This window comes from Bombina bombina, chromosome 7, assembly GCF_027579735.1.
Source record: "Bombina bombina isolate aBomBom1 chromosome 7, aBomBom1.pri, whole genome shotgun sequence".
NCBI lineage: Eukaryota > Metazoa > Chordata > Amphibia > Anura > Bombinatoridae > Bombina > Bombina bombina.
In genome coordinates this window covers 609911561-609920307 of record NC_069505.1, presented here as the reverse complement: position 1 = coordinate 609920307, position 8747 = coordinate 609911561, and positions in this window count along the sequence as shown.

Below are 8747 nucleotides of genomic sequence, written 5' to 3'. Positions count from 1 at the left end.
TGACTGTGAATCTGCAATCTACTAGTGCCCTTGAATTGCATTTTCCTCCTGCCTGCCAGCCTGTGTGCCAGGCCGACTTGCCAACTAGTTACACCAATCATATTTGTTGTCACAGTATTGTTAATATTTAAAATTAAAAATTGTTAGATTGTGATTGTGAATCATCAGTTTGCTTGTGCCATTGAATTGCACTTTCCTCCTACCTGCCAGCCTGTGTGCCAGGCCGATTTGCCAACTAGTTACACCAATCATATTTGTTGTAATAGTCTTGAAAAAATTGTAAATCATCACTTTTTTGACTGTGAATCTGCAGTCTACCAGTGCCCATGAATTTCATTTTCCTCCTGCCTGTCAGCCTGTGTGCCAGGCTGGCTTGCCAACTAGTAGTTACACCAATCATATTTGTTGTCACAGTATTGTTAATATTTTAAATTAAAAATTGTTACATTGTGATTGTGAATCATCAGTTTGCTTGTGCCATTGAATTGCACTTTCCTCCTGCCTGCCAGCCTGTGTGCCAGGCCCAACTAGCCAATTAGTGCCACCAATCATATTTCTATTAACAGTATTGAAAAAAATTGTAAATCATTTTTTTACTGTGAATCTGCAATCTACCAGTGCCCTTGAATTGCATTTTCCTCCTGCCTGCCAGCCATATTTCTGGTAACAGTATTGAAAAAAAATTAAATCATAACTTTTTGGACTGTGAATCTTCAGTCTCCTAGTGCCATTGAATTGCAGTTGCCTGCCTGCCAGCATGTGTGGTGCCAGGCCCACTTGCCGTTTCCAACTAGTGCCACCAATCATATTTGTTCTAACAGTATTGTCAATTTTTGGTAAAAACAATTTTTGGACTAAGAAGCATGTGTGCCAGACAGGCCCATTTGCCAACTAGTGCCAACAATCATATTTGTTGTCACAGTACTTCTAATATTTAAAAAATAAACATTTTTGATTTTGAAACATCAGCCTTTTTGTTTGTTGTCAGTCTTACAGCGTATACTGTGCCCACTTGCCCAGTTCCACCACTCATAATTTGTGTAATAGTATTGTAAGTGTACATTTAAAAAAAAATGACAGGAAGAGGCAGGCCACCCCGCAGGTTCCGTGGTCGTGGTGCTGTGATTCCTTTAGACCCTACAAATATGCACATTGTTCAGACGCCAGGTGCCAGGGGAGACGCGAAAAGTTCTGAGGAGGACCTAGTTGAATGGCTAACACAGGACACCCAATCTTCTACAGCTTCCGCTCCTAGTCCTCCTAACCTTGACGCACCATCCACCTCCAGCTGTGCTTTGGGCACGTCTCAAGTGACCAGTGCCACTCGCCCGCCTGTCGCCACCACCAACACTAGCATCACAGCAGCTTCACTTGATCTGTCACAGGAGTTATTGACACATCAGTTGGAAGAAATGAGTGATGCGCAACCATCATTGACAGAGGATGTAGATAACAGTGATATGTCTCAGTCAGGCAGCATTACAGACATGGAGGTACGGTGTGATGATGATGATGATTATGATGATGATGTTGTACCCGCTGCTGCTTCCTTTCTTGATGTGTCAGATACAAGTGAAGCGGTTGATGATGATGTGTCGGTGGATGTCACGTGGGTGCCTGCTAGAAGAGAAGAAGAAGAGGGGGAAAATTCAGATGGGGAGACAGAGAGGAGGAGGAGGGGACGAGTTGGAAGCAGGGGGAGGTCGCTGCAAGGAGCTAGTGGCACAGTCAGACAGCATGCATCGGCACCCCCGGACACCCAGTACAGGTCGTTCTCCTTCAGCTTTTTTATACGAGGGTCCCTCAACAGACACAACAGCATGAAAGACCCCATTTGCACAAGGTTGGATGCTGAGCTAATCATGTCCCGTTCCTCGTCCTCACTGATGTCACTGAGGGTTTCTTCTTCCCCCCAGCCACGTACAACACCACGGGTACCAGAGAGGTGACAACAACGAGCACCCTGGGATGCCTGTTGTGCTTGGTCTTCCTCCTCCTCAAAGCCAAATTCCTCCTTTGACTCCTCTTCCTCACAATCCTCTTCCTGCGTTGCTGCAGGTCCAGCAAGCAATGCTGATAAGGCTGTTTCTGGTGGTGATGGACACCACAACTCTTCCTCTTCCTCTTCACGCTCATCTATGGCCTGATCCAGCACTCTTCGCAGGGCACGCTCCAGGAAGAAAACAAATGGTATGATGTCGTTGATGGTGCCTTCGGTGCGACTGACAAGGTTTGTCACCTCCTCAAAAGGACGCATGAGCTTACAGGCATTGCCCATCTGCGTCCAGTAATTTTGGCAAAAAAAAACCCAGCTCCACAGAGGCTGTCCTAGCACCCCAGTCATACAAATACTCATTAATAGCTTTTTCTTGTTGGAGCAGGCGGTCGAACATTAGGAGTGTTGAATTCCACCGTGTCGGGCTGTCGCAAATCAAGCGCCTCACTGGCAGGTTGTTTTGACGCTGGATATCGGACAAGTGCGCCATGGCCATGTAGGAATGCCTGAAATGGCCACACACCTTCCTGGCCTGCTTCAGGGCGTCCTGTAAGCCTTGGTATTTATGCACAAAGCGTTGTACAATCAAATTACACACATGTGCCATTCACGGCACATGTGTCAACTTGCCCAATTTCAATGCCGCCACCAAATTACTTCCATTGTCAGAAACAACCTTGCCAATCTCCAGTTGGTGCGGAGTCAGCCACTGATCCACCTGTGCGTTCAGGGCGGTCAGGAGTGCTGGTGCGGTGTGACTCTCCGCTTTCAGGCACGTCAACCCCAAGACGGCGTGACACTGCCGTATCCGGGATGTTGAATAGTACCTGGGGAGCTGGGGGGGTGCCGTTGATGTGGACCAAGACGCAGAAGCAGAAGAGGACTCAGCTGAGGAAGAGGTTATGGAAGAGGATTGAGTAGGAGGAGTAGAGGAGGTAGCAGCAGGCCTGCCTGCAAGTCGTGGTGGTGTCACCAACTCCTCTTCTGAGCCACGCATTCCATGCTTGTCAGACATCAGCAGGTTTACCCAATGCGCAGTGTAGGTGATATACTTGCCCTGACCATGCTTTGCAGACCAACTATCAGTGGTCATATGGACCCTTGCCCCAACGCTGTGTGCCAGACATGCCATCACTTCCTTTCGCACAATAGAGTACAGGTTTTGGACCGCCTTTTGTGAAAAGAGATTTCGGCCAGGTAGCTTCCACTGCGGTGTCCAAATAGATACAATTTTTTTGAAAGCATCAGACTCCACCAGCTTGTATGGTAAAAGCTGGTGGGCTAAGAGTTCAGACAAGCCAGCTGTCAGACGCCGGGCAAGGGGGTGACTTTGAGAAATTGGCTTCTTACACTCAAACATGTCCTTGACAGACACCTGACTGTGGGCAGATGAGCAGGAACTGCTATGGAAGAGAGACTGAGTGGCGGATGGTTGAGAGGGGGCAAGGAGTACAGGAGAAGGAGAAGATGCTGGACCAGGAGGAGGATGGCGGCTTTGAGTTTGTGTGCTGCTTCTACTCATGTGTTCATCCCATCGGCGTTTGTGATGTGAGATCATGTGCCTTCACAAAGCAGTTGTACCTAGGTGGGTGTTGGACTTTCCACGACTCTTTTGGCACAGGTTGCAAATGGCATCGCTGCTGTCAGAGGCAGACACACACAAAAAATTACGGCATTCTGGTTGTGGCAACAGCATGCGTTGATTGGCGTGCTGTCTGGCTGACCCCGGTTGCCGATGCATGCTGTCTGACTGTGCCACTATCTCCTTGCGACGACCTCCCCCTGCTTCCAACTCATCTCCTCCTCCTCTCTCCTCCTCCTCTCTGTCTCCCCATCTGAACTTTCCCCTCCATCTTCTTCTCTTCTAGCGGGCACCCACGTGACATCCACAGACGCATCATCATCAACCGCTTCACTTGTATCTGACAAATCAACAAAGGAAGCAGCAGCGGGTACAACATCATCATCATCATCACACCGTATGTCCATGTCTGTAATGCTGCCTGACTGAGACATATCACTGTTATCTACATCCTCTGTCAAGGATGGTTGCGCATCACTCATTTCTTCCAACTGATGTGTCAATAACTCCTCTGACAGATCAAGTGAAGTGGCTGTGGTGTTAGTGTTGGTGGTGGCGGCAGGCGAGGTGAGTGGCACTGGTCACTTGAGAGGTGCCCGAAGCTAAGCTGGAGGTGGATGGTGCATCAAGGTTCCGAGCGGAAGCTGTAGAAGATTGGGTGTCCTGTGTTAGCCAGTCAACTAGGTCCTCCTCAGAACTTTTCACGTTCATGGTACGTGGCCTCTGAACACTGGGCATTATTGTAGGGTCAAAGGGAATCACAGCACCACGACCACGACGGCACCTGCGGGGTGGCCTGCCTCTGCCTGTCATTTTTTTTTAAAATGTAGACTTAAACTACTATTAAACAAAATATAAGTGGTGCCACTGGGCAAGTGGGCACAGTATACGCTGTGAGCCTGACACAAAAAAGCAGACTTGTTTCACAATCCAAAAAGTTTATTTTTTCTAAATGTACACTTACACTAATATTAAACAAGATATGAGTGGTGGCACTGGGAGAGTGGGCACAGTATACGCTGTGAGCCTGACACAAAAAAGCAGACTGATGTTTCACAGTCAAAAAATTTTTTTTTTTAAATATTTACACTACTGTTACAACAAATTCGAGTGGTGCTACTAACTTGGCAAGTGGGCCTGGCACACACGCTGGGAGGCAGGCAACTGCAATAAGATTACACTAGCAGACTGATGTTTCACAGTCAAAAAAGTTTTTTTTTTAAATATTTACACTACTGTTACAACAAATATGAGTGGTGCCACTAACTTGGCAAGTCGGCCTGGCACACACGCTGGCAGGCAACTTCAATTAGATTACACTAGCTGACTGATGTTTCACAGTCAAAAAAGTTTTTTTTTAAATATTTACACTACTGTTATAACAAATATGATTGGTGGCACTAGTTGGCAAGTGGTCCTGGCACACACGCTGGCAGGCAGGCAACTGCAATTAGATTACACTAGCTGACTGATGTTTCACACTCAAAAAAAAATTTTAAAAAATATTTACACTACTGTTACAACAAATATGAGTGGTGCCACTAACTTGGCAAGTGGGCCTTGCACACACACTGGCAGGCAGGCAACTGCAATTAGATTACACTAGCAGACTGATGTTTCACAGTCAAAAAAAATTTAAAAAAAATTTAAAAAAAATATTTACACTACTGTTATAACAAATATGATTGGTGGCACTAGTTGGCAAGTGGGCCTGGCACACGCGCTGGCAGGCAGGCAACTGCAATTAGATTACACTAGCTGACTGATGTTTCACAGTCAAAAAAGTTTTTTTTTAAATATTTACACTACTGTTACAACAAATATGAGTGGTGCCACAAACTTGGCAAGTGGGCCTGGCACACACGCTGGCAGGCAACTTCAATTAGATTACACTAGCTGACTGATGTTTCACAGTCAAAAAAGTTTTTTCTAAAATATTTACACTACTGTTATAACAAATATGATTGGTGGCACTAACTTGGCAAGTCGGCCTGGCACACACGCTGGCAGGCAACTTCAATTAGATTACACTAGCTGACTGATGTTTCACAGTCAAAAAAGTTTTTTTTTAAAATATTTACACTACTTTTATAACAAATATGATTGGTGGCACTAGTTGGCAAGTGGGCCTGGCACACACGCTGGCAGGCAGGCAGGCAACTGCAGTTAAATAACACTAGAAGACTGATGTAAAAGTTTTTTTAAAAAAAATTTACACTAATGTTACAGCAGATATGAGTGGTGGCACTGAGGAAGTAGGCACAGTATATGCTGTGAGTCTGAAACACAGGCTGGCAGTGGCAGGCTGGCCTGACAACTAAAATTAAATAACACTAGCAGACTGATGTAAAAGTTTTTTTTTAAAAATTACACTAATGTTACAACAGATATGAGTGGTGGCACTGATGAAGTAGGCACAGTATATGCTGTGAGCCTTACACACAGACTGGCACTAGTGGCAGGCTGGCCTGGCAACTAAAATTAAATAACACTAGCAGACTGATGTAAAAGTTTTTTTTTTAAATTTACACTAATGTTACAACAGATATGAGTGGTGGCACTGAGGAAGTAGGCACAGTATATGCTGTGAGCCTGACACACAGGCTGGCAGTGGCACGCTGACCTGGCAACTAAAATTAAATAACACTAGCAGACTAATGTAAAAGTTTTTTTTTTTTTAAATTACACTAATGTTACAACAGATATGAGTGGTGGCACTGAGGAAGTAGGCCCAGTATATGCTGTGAGCCTGACACACAGGCTGGCACTAGTGGCAGGCTGGCCTGGCAACTAATATTAAATAACACTAGCAGACTGATGTAAAAGTTTTTTTTATTTTAAATGTACACTAATTTTACACCAGATATGAGTGGTGGCACTGAGGCTGGCAGTGACAGGCTGGCCTGGCAACTGAAATTAGATTACACTAGCAGACTGATGTAAAAGTTTTTTTTTAAAAAAAAATTACACTAATGTTATACCAGATATGAGTGGTGGCACTGAGCAATTAGACACAGTATATGCTGTGAAACTGACACACAGGCCTGCTGGCAACTGAAATTAGATTACACTAGCAGACTGATGTAAAAGTTTTTTTTTTATATTTAAACTAATGTTACACCAGATATGAGTGGTGGCAGTGAGCAAGTAGGCATAGTACATGCTGTGAGCCTGACACACAGGCTGACAGGCAGGCAAATGCAATTAGATTACAAAAAAAAAATGACTTAAGTTCTAGCCCTAAAAAGGGCTTTTTGGGGTGCTGTCCTTACAGCAGAGATCAGATGAGTCCTTCAGGACTGTAGTGGACACTGAATACACTAGCCTAGCTATCAATTTCCCTATAAAATCATAAGCAGCAGCACTATCCCTCTTCTCACTAAGAATGCAGGATCATTATGAATCTAAAATGGCTGCTGCCCAGGAGCTGGGAGGGTCTGGGAGGGAGTGTCTGCTGCTGATTGGCTGAAATGTGTCTGCAGACTGTGAAATACAGGGTCAAATTTACTCAATGATGATGAATAGGGGGCGGATCGAACATCACATATGTTCGCCCACTGCGACGAACGCGAACAAGCTAAGATCGCCGGGAACTATTCTCCGGCGAACTGTTTGCGACATCACTAATTACAACCTGCATAATTTAAATAACTGTTTAACAATGTGTAATCTACTGTGTGTTTTTATATGAATATGGGGAATTGCTCAAATGAACATATATATATATTCAGATAACATATTAAATGTATGCCTCAGACTGTATTGAATATATATATATATATATATATATATATAATATATGAGATAAATTCAAATTTGTAGTAGATTAAATAGCAATTGTAATAATCCCATTTATTTTTGAATGATATATAACCTGTTGTTTTTCTGTATTCCAGATGGGGCTGGAAGATGCTAAGTATAGGATTGCCTGCATGGGATGACCTGGGTCATGTCATGTGGTTGTGCACTAGATATTTGTGAAACTTTAAATACATCTCTTAAAGTATAATAGATGTATAAATGCTATAATTTTGGTATAGTTAGCAGTATAAATTACTTTGATATAATATAATGTTAAAAACATATTGTGTTTGATATTAAAATAATCAGAATAAATAATATGACATAATACAGTACATTTGAACATGTAATTCAGTAATATAAAAAAAATATAACATTTTAAGATACACATTTTAAAGAAATATTTTTACTCTCTAGGAATGGTTAAATGAATCTGTTTGTTTGTCATGCTGCCCCCGATGTCCAAAATCCAGTATTACAGTCAAAATGTTTGACTTTTAAAAGATACTTCCCAGATGAACCAATCCATGTTCAGTTTCAAAGGGCCAATCCGAGACAAGCTTCCGTTGTGCGCTTCCAATCTCACCAATGATGGTACTGAACAAAAAAGGGGTGGGGCAATATCACATGATTTAACCCCAAGCATAGAGAGAAAAAAGGTGGCTGCTGGCTAACTTTGGCTAAACTGTGGCTGGTAAACTGTTTTGCTGAAACCCTGGACGAATAACTGCTGCAGTTATTATAAGCAAATAGCTACTTTTTATTCTCCATATGCAACAACACTCCAATTTTGGTATTCTGAGGTGAGATTGGACCTGTTGAGAAATATTGGAAACTGGATATCAATTTGTTTATTTTTGGTAAAGTATATAAAAGGTTGCTAATTACAGGTAAATATTTAAAACTAAATATATGCATAGTCACTGCAGTTAAATTACAACTGATAGACTTAAAGAGCATATTTATATTTTGGATTCATGTTCATAGTCCTAGATAGTTTTAAGCTTGACCTTTGTATGCTAAATATTTAAACAAACATCCATTGTTGCTATAAGTAGCAGACTTAAGGAAAAATCATATTTTAACATTGTACTTCATAGCCCATGTATTGTAAAACTAATAATAAATGCTAAGTGGTTTATCTTTGCAAGTATAGATTTATAACTCAAAATTGGTTTAAATTGTAAGTAACTAAGAATGTATTTCAACTTAGATAAATTAGCAAAGGACAATTGGTTTTTGCATAGATAATAGATACTATTTCTGATGTTTTAAATTGAAATTATATAGGATAAATTGTGGCTAAATAGCTAATTGTATTGCTTGAATGTTAGCAGCTAAATATCTTGGAATCTCATTGTGTTAATT